Consider the following 9,095-nt stretch of genomic DNA (forward strand, 5'->3'; position numbering starts at 1 on the left):
AGCCCCACTCCTGAGGCCCCAGGCCTGGCTTGCTGAAACCAAGGAGGGGACAGCCCCATCTTTGGGGTCATTTCTACCTTTTCTTGAAAGATAACACATGTTCACAGTTGGATATGTCTGTTGTCCTGGCCTGTAGAATCCCAGAGGTCCAACAGTCTTCCTTCACTTTGTCCCATCTCTGTCTTCTTCAGTTGAAGCTGGCAGTGTTTCTGCTGCCACCTCTCTGTATAACCCCATCTCTATTCCTGGCTTCTGCTGAGATGGCTGATTAGACCATGAGTCATACCCATAATCTCTTTATGGAGTGACTGTCTAATCACATACTTGGTGTTCTCTCCAGAGCATGCTTTCTCATTTTTTGCACTATGGATAGACTGAGAATTGCTCAAATCTTTAAGTTCTGACGCCTTTTTGCTTAATTTCTTCTTCAATTTTTCTCTCTCTCACACATTTTGCTATAAGCAGCAAAGAGACCTGGGCAATGCCATCAACGTTTTGCTTAAAATCTCCTCTGCTAAATATCTAAATTTGTCACTTACAGTTTATACTTTCCACAAAACACTAGAACACAATTTGGCCAAGTTCTTTGCCACTTTGTAACAAGAATCACCTTTCCTTCAGTTTCCTATAACATGTTCCTTTTTTCTTTCTAAGTTCTCATCAGAATCTCCTTTAATATCCACTTTTCTACCAACAGTCTCTTCATGGCAAACTAGACTTTTTCTGACATGCACTTCAAAACTCTTCCAGCCTCTATCCATTCTCAGATACAAAGCCACTTCCACATTTTCAGGCATTTGTTAAAGCAGTACCCCTCTTCTCAGTACCAAAATCCATATTAGGGTTCTCCAGAGAAACAGAACCAACAAGATGTTTATTTATTTTAAGGAATTGAGTCACACAATTGTGGAGGTTTGGTAAGTAAAAATCTGGAAGGAATTCCGTGGTGGTCCAATGGTTAGGACTCCGAGCTTCCACTGCAGGGGCCACGGGTTTGATCCCTGGTCGGGGAACTAAGATCCCACAAGCCAAGTGGCACGGCCAAAAAAAAAAAAAAGAAAAAACAAAGGAAGAGGTCAGTCAGTTCTTCAACTGAATGGATGAGGCCCACCCACATTATGGAGGGTTATGTGCCTTACTCAAAGTTCACTGATTTCAATGTTAAATTCATCCAAATGATGGAAGAAATTTTCACATATTGAGGTATGGGGAAGTCATTCTAGCTTATACATGGTGTAACTTAAACTTTATGCTAACCAGAACAGCCTGTTTTGTGGCCTATTAAACATACATTGTAGGGACTTCCCTGACGGTCCAGTGGTTAAGACTTTGCCTTCCCATGCAGGGGGTACAGCTTCGATCTCTGGTCAGGGAGCTAAGATCCCACATGCCTCATGTCCAAAAAACCAAAAACATAAAACAGAAGCAATATTGTAACAAATTCAATAAAGTCTTTTTAAAAAAATGGTCCATGGACTTCCCTGGTGGTGCAGTGGTTAAGAATCCACCTGCCAGTGTAGGGGACATGGGTTTGATCCCTGGTCCAGGAAGATCTCACATGCCACGGAGCAACTAAGCCCGTGCGCCACAACTACTGAGCCTGTGCTCTAGAGCCCATGAGCCAAAACTACTGAGCCCACGTGCCACAACTACTGTAGCCCGTGCTCCGCAACAAGAGAAGCCACCGCAATGAGAAGCCCGCGCACCACAACAAAGAGTAGCCCCTGCTCACTGCAACTAGAGAAAGCCCACGTGCAGCAACAAAGACCCAATGCAGCCAAAAAAAAAAGTTCACATCAAAAAAATCTTTAAAAAAAAATACATTGTACATCTGCTTTAACCATTAAAGAAAAGGGTGTATTGTCCAGAAGTAAAGAATGTCCATTTGGAAGATAGAGATAAATGCTTCCCTTTCTGGGACATCAATGTTAGTATTCCTTCAATGATAAGGCTCCTTTCCCAGGCACCAATGCCATACTGACTCACTGTGTATGTGCTGATCTGTCTTTTTTGTAATCTTGAAGAAATGTACCTCTGTCATGTTTGATATTCTTTGTTCTGACAAGACATAAAACTGTGCTGAAAACCATGCTTCGCTGAAGCAGTTCCTCAGAGCTATCTGAGAGGCTGTCTCCTGGGCAATAGTCCTCAGTTTGGCTCGAATAAAACTCCCCTCTATTAGTATAGATTGGTTTATTGATTATTTCCATCAACACAGAAAACACCTTCATAGAAACATCCAGAGTAATGTTTGACCAAATGTCTTAGAACCATGGCCCAGCCAAGTTGACCCATAAAATAAACCATCAAGAATGCTGTCAGCAAATGCTGCCTGGGAAGTCACTTCAGCCCTGGGAACTCTCCAAGTCAAAAAAACAAAGGGAAGCCCCTGAGGTGGTCTTTCACAGAGCTGCCATACTAGTCAAAGCATACAACCACTATTCTTTGAGAATAAGGTCTGTACTATTTTCTCTGGCACTTAGCAACCTGCACCAGGAATCTTCATGGCTGCTGCTGATCTGGGGAATGGGGATGGTAAGAGAACTATTTTAAATGCCATAGCTCTCTCTTACTAAAATGTCACAGCTTCTTTCTTCATTAAGATTTCTCCTGGTTGTTGTAAGATTTTGACTAGATTCTAGAGTTCCGTGAAAGTTGAGTCTGACAGTTTTTGCCAGCTTAGTTGCTTTTGTAGATGAACAGGGCCCTGGAGTTTGCTACTGTACCATTTTGAGTGACATCACTCCCCTAAATTAAACCACTTTCATGGACCCCTGAAAGTATCATGGGACCTAGGCATTGTGACTACTGTGCTTAATTGATAAGATGGCCCAGGGCCTGCCCAGAATCTTGGTACCTAGAAACCATTCTGAGCCAGCCCTTCCCCAGGGATAGTGAACTTCCTGGCTCAGGTCAGCTTCAGTGGCCAGAAGAAGGGGGATTCAATTCCCAGCTCTGCCACTAACTCTATGATCTTGGGTAATGGACTTAACTACTCTGAGATTCACTTTCCCTCTTTTTTCCATTTGGTTCTCAGAATTAAAGTAATAACTCAAAGAGATAGCAAATCTGAAAGTGTCTAGCCCAATACTGACTCAAATCTAGTTCCAGTTCCCTCTCTTCACATTCAAATCTTCCATGAGCCGTCTATTTTCTCTCTTGCCATTTTTCCACAGGTGAAATTAGTGACTGGTGCTGGCTAAATAAATTACTCTTTGAAGAATGTTTGCATTCTCATAAAGGACAATCTTCAGCCCATAGGATTTAAACTTTTCTGATGGAATTAAAAGTCTCAATTCTTTTGGGAGAAGTACAGTTTAGGAAGAGGAACCAGTCCCCTTATCTTTGCATATACTTTGGGCGTTGGCATGTGTTTTTGATAAGGGAAGATCTTTGATAGATGATGACATTCCACTCTTGCAGAGGACATGATGCTTGATAAATTAGACACACTATGATGGATATGCAGATATTAACTACCTGCAGGTAGGGAGTTGTGTGATTTGGGGCACATCACGTGAATCCTTACTTTGCTTATCTGTGCACTGAGGATAATGAAGGTGACATGTGAGAATACTTTACAAACTCAAACTTCACCAATGTAAGGCAGTATAATTATTCATTTATATATCCACTGTTATAAAATCTTAGCTGATAGTAAAAAAAATGCCTACCCGCAAAGCAATAGCGTGAAAACGGAGTCAATGCAAGGAGTTCGTGACACGTTTATTCCTTCAGCCTTCTTGAAGGCAGACTTTCCCTATCAAATCTCTCCCAGTACAAAAAATGAAACCACAGAATTTTTAATTACCAGGTCTAATTCCACATATAATTTTTGTGAAATTTATTTGTTTGTTTATATCAGGCTTCATTTCAAAAAAATGTCAAGGCAGCTTACAAAGACAGAGGTTTGATGGTAAAAAAAAAAAATTAAGTGATGAAATTGTAGATAAAGAAAAGTAGAAAAAAAAAGAGTGAAGTTATGAGTGAAAAATGAGGGTTAGGTTGGTATTGAACCCCATATTCAATGCTTCAGAGCACCCTGTAAAACCTAGCCTAATAATCATCCAGCTGTTGAACACTGCCAGTATTCAGTACTTCTTGAGATAACCTAGTTTACTTTTGAACAACTATGACCACTAGAAAGGGCTTTTTCTTAGGATCACCACCATGTAATTTAGCACTTAGTCATGGTCTCCCTAATACTCTCTACTTGATATTCTAATTTAATTAACATTTACTGAGAGTTCAATATGCGTCAGAAATTGTATTGATACGTTATCTCGTTTAATCTTTAAATAACCTTGTAAGGTGAGTTTTTTAAATCTTCATTTTACAGATGAGGAAAAGTAAGGTTTCAGAGGTTGAATGACCTGCTTCTAGTTACCTTAAAGCAAATGAGTGTTAGAATGGTCTTCCAAACATAGGTCTTCTGAATCTGAATCCAATGCCTGCACTACTCCATGTCATTTCCCCATAATGCATATGGGTTTTTTATCCCCCTGTTGCACTATAAACTACCTGGGCACTTGGTAGGTTGCTACCAATTATTGAGTAACAAATATTACACTGAAGTGAATTCAGGGAAAGCCTCAGGAATCACCTCCTGACTTCACTGGATATAAGATACAGAAATATGTAAGGATAGGATTTTCTTCTTTTCTAGGATGGGAGTGAGCCCTGCTCCACCCAACCTCGTAAGGGCTCTGCCAGCTTTGGAAAAGAAAAACATGATGTGGAGTATATACAAGCCAAATTAATGATTACTTTCTTGGTTACTTTATGCCGTATTTCAGGATAAATGAGAGCTCGATACGCCATGGCTCTCACTCTTGCTCTCCCTATAGCTGCCCTGGTATTTATAGATTCATCTATTTTATGGTGGCCGAAAATTTGAGGAACCAAATAAAGCTCTTGCTTGCTTAGATTATTTCTTAAATGAAGGCAAAAGAGTACTGCACACTTCTTGTTTGTCCACCTCTTGCTGGGGGGTGGGTACCAGCTACACTTCCTCTTTCTAACAAATCTCCCTCCTTGTATACATATCAGGTGAGGTAAAATTGACATGCATCTAACCTTTTGAAAAGAAATACAACACAGTTAGATTTTCCTGAAGCATTGTTCTACCCTCAGTGAGACAATTAAAGATTTTATGAATTCTCCCTCCTGTGTCTTGCCACAATATACCTAAAAATTATATAAAAACAAATGGAAGAAAACATAAATGGAGCAAACCTCTAGTGAGGTTATGTTAATAATTTTATTTTGTTTATAGATCTGTGGGGAATCCTTTTCTATCTTTCCAGAATAGGATTTGTCATTGCTACTCCCAAACATCTGTTTTCCAAGTTCCTGTCTTAAATTGAGGTGCAGAGTGAAACTTTACTGACTCCAAGTCTCATGGGTCAATTGTAATGTACTTAAAGTTTTTAATTCTCTTTGGACTTGATTAAAAGGTCCCAAGAAACTTGGGTCTGTAATTAAATTAAGCTTCTTTCAATCTGAAGGCTACCTCTTTCCTTTAATGACATCATGATGCTTCTTTGACTTTCTTGACATCAGTCACTGTGAAATTAGCCTGTCTGCAGCTGGGCTTTGCTTTCCCACTTTCCTGCATCTCAACTCTTATATTTCTCAGACACCTATGACCTATCCCTGGCATTTCAGAGTCTTGTCAAGAGAACTTCACAGTCTCTCTTCATCCGTCTCTTACTCCCAGTTTTCTCTGATACCACCCTGCCCCTGATATCACACAGATCCTGTGTCTGGTCTCCTCCCCTGCTTACCTTTCCAGCTTCACACTACCACTCTTTTTTTATGAGCACATTAGATTCATTTAAGACCATCCAGTCCGACTCCCTCTCATTTTCTTTTTCTGGTTAGAAATCCTCAATGACCCCTTTTACCTAACAGTCAATGACTAAAACCCTCTCTGTCAAAGTCTTCCAGGTGTGACCCTACTCTTCCTGTGCATATTCTCTTATACATCCTCTGATGGGTTGCTCCCTCTATCTTTACTCTCTATCTGTAACCACCCCTGCACTATGGGGCTCTTCCTGGAAATCCCTAGCCCTCTTACAGTATGGCCACATATTATGTGGCCTTCGAGCTCAAGCCCACCAAGCCTTCTCCTAGTTCTTTCCTTCCCTTAGAGTGTACCTAGGCCCTTTTTTACCTTATCAGACCAACACTTTTTAGGCCAGGTTAAGTTGTGATTTGATCATAGTTATCAGTCTGGTAGCCAGCAGGAGTGATGGGGATAGATACTAGGGGAGGGGGCTTGTTGTTTTGCAAGGCAGAGGGCTAAATATCATCTGGAAGCAAGGTGGGAATGCTAGCCATTAATTGGGAGAAATGGATAGGGTTGCTGGATTTAACCAAAAATAAATACAAGGGCATCCAGTTAAATTTGAATTTCAGATAAACAATGACATTTTGTTTTAGTGTGTGTTCCAAATATTTCACTGGACATATTTATACTGAAAATTAGCTTTTTCTGAAATTCAAATTTAACTGAGCATTCTATGTTTTATCCGGCAATCCAAGAATTGGTCTACATTTTCAAGTTCAGAGGGTTCAGGGGGAGGTGGGATTTCAAGATGAAGAGATGGAAGTCCCTTTCTCTGCTACCCAGGATGCCTTCTGACTTTCACATTTTGCCTTAATTTGGTAATTAATTCTCTCAGTCTTTTGTTTTCTTTCTCCAATGCATCAGTGTCACTCAACAAGTCAGCAGATTCCATATAATTCCATATAATGGCTATTTCCCCCAATCCTCTTAACTGCTTGAGATATTACACTTGCATGTGCATTCCTTTCTGCTATTATCACCTGTGAAAATTTTAAAAATTGTACTGCTACAGCATGCCAGGAACAACTTACTACCAGTATTTTGCCAACTACCAATGACAGAATCTCATAGCCTGCTCCAAAATGGAGTCCATTCCCTAGGACTACTCCCAGTACCTCCTGTCTCAGGTAAGTTTCTGGGGGAAAATGACAATGAGATGGAGATTTGTTTGTAGGTAATTTACAGGGGTATGTTCACAAGAACAACACTTGTGAGGGAAGCAGGAGATTAGTAGAGAAATTGAACTGTGATACAGTTCCAGCAAAGGACTCAGCTGATCCCATGGTCTTTCAGAGTTGCCCAAAATTGAAACAGGTGGCCTGGTTTCTGTATACCTACATTATCCCATCAATGTGGGCTGCCCCCAGAAGGCATGACCTTAGGACAGTCAGTTCCCTTCAGACAAGGCCAATTCCCCAGAAGGGGAAATGAGTGCCTCTGTCCTGAAAAGGTGTGGCAGTTCTGGGGAGAACAACACAGCACCCATTACAACAAATTTATTTGTATCTCCATTGCTGTGTTACCTATTCTATCAATCTATATAATTTTCAAAAATTTATCTTCATTTATATTTTTTCTATTATTTTCCTTACTGTCTTTATCACAGTCTCTTCTCTCTTGTATTCCTTCCAATTTAAGTTTACTTTGCTGTCATAATACTTCCTGGGATCTGCTTTCTCTAGACTCTTCCTTCATGCACTGCTATCCGAACTTTTCCTTCCCCTTACCCACAATGTTTCTGCCCTGTTGAATTTGATTTCTGAAACTAGTGGTTTTCATTTTATATGTGGGTTTGTTCTTCTGGAGGAAACTATATTCTGGATAGTTCTGAAGTCCTCAAGGGCTTAGTTCACCTGAGCACTTTTTGATCTCTTGCTGATTCTGTGCAATTTTTTCCACTCACCTGTAATTCAGAGCCTGTAATGACTTCTTTCAATGTTTCAGTTGCTCACAAACCTATTTTCTCAGTTTGATCAAGAAATAATGATGTCGGGCTTCCCTGGTGGCGCAGTGGTTGAGAATCCGCCTGCCAATGCAGGGGACACGGGTTCAAGCCCTGGTCTGGGAAATTCCCACATGCCGCGGAGCAACTAGGCCCGTGAGCCACAATTACTGAGCCTGCGCGTCTGGAGCCTGTGCTCCGGAACAAGAGAGGCCGCGATAGTGAAAGGCCCGTGCACTGCGATGAAGAGTGGCCCCCGCTCGCCGCAACTAGAGAAAGCCCTCGCACAGAAACGAAGACCCAACACAGACAAAAATAAATAAATAAATAAATAAAAAAAATAAGAAATAATGATGTCTCAGGTGAGACTGGTAACAGTGAAGATGAAGAGAATTGGACATTACAAGAGATATTTTGGTGATATGATCAAAGGGAATTGCTTATGGTCTAATGCAGGAGTGAAGAGGTGCTCAAAAATGGTTTTTGGCTTGAGCAACTGAGTGAAGGTTTTATAGAAATGGGGGAAACTGGGAGATGAATGATTGGTAATGGCAGAAGCAGGCACTCTATTTGGATAAATTAAGTTTGAAGTACCTGTTAGATAGCCAAGTGGGTACATCAAAGAAGTAAGTCTTTGAACTGAGAGGAAAAGGTCTGCTTAGATGTCATTTCCTTTGGGAAGCCTTTCCTGAATACCCACTTACCACCCCATTAAGCTTATTACCCCTGCTACCCACAGCATCCTTCATCACTCCTATTGTAGCTTTTATCAAATTTATATTGCAGTTTCCTATTTATTGGTCCATTTTCTCTGTTAGAATGTGAGCTGTTTGTGGAACAGAACTTATGTTCTTCATTTTTTTCTCAGATTCCTTCCTGGCTCATGCTAACAGTCACCTCGTATTATTTGTTCAATGCATGCGTATAAACCAGGCAGCCAATTCCATTTTTCTCCATAGCTCCAATTATTGAAAATTATTTTTTAAATTCAGCCAAAATTTGCTTCCCTCTACCTTCTATTCAAATGAGGATATACCTATGAAGCTAAGTGCTATTAATTTACTTGTCTGAATACTGACTTCGATAACTTGCCTTAGATCATATGTGATTATATATGTATATATATAAAAGCCTATTAGTCTTTCAAAACAAGCATGTAATAAAAATCCCAACATTGTTTTCACATGTAGTATCTTTTTTAGCCCCCCTTACCACGTAATATCTTAAAAACTATGTCTCCTCAAACATGTTTTTGTATTGTCTTCCATAGCCAAATGTGGATTTAATATTTACGCTATTAAA

Source organism: Balaenoptera acutorostrata, chromosome X (genome assembly GCF_949987535.1).
Source record: "Balaenoptera acutorostrata chromosome X, mBalAcu1.1, whole genome shotgun sequence".
Lineage (NCBI taxonomy): Eukaryota > Metazoa > Chordata > Mammalia > Artiodactyla > Balaenopteridae > Balaenoptera > Balaenoptera acutorostrata.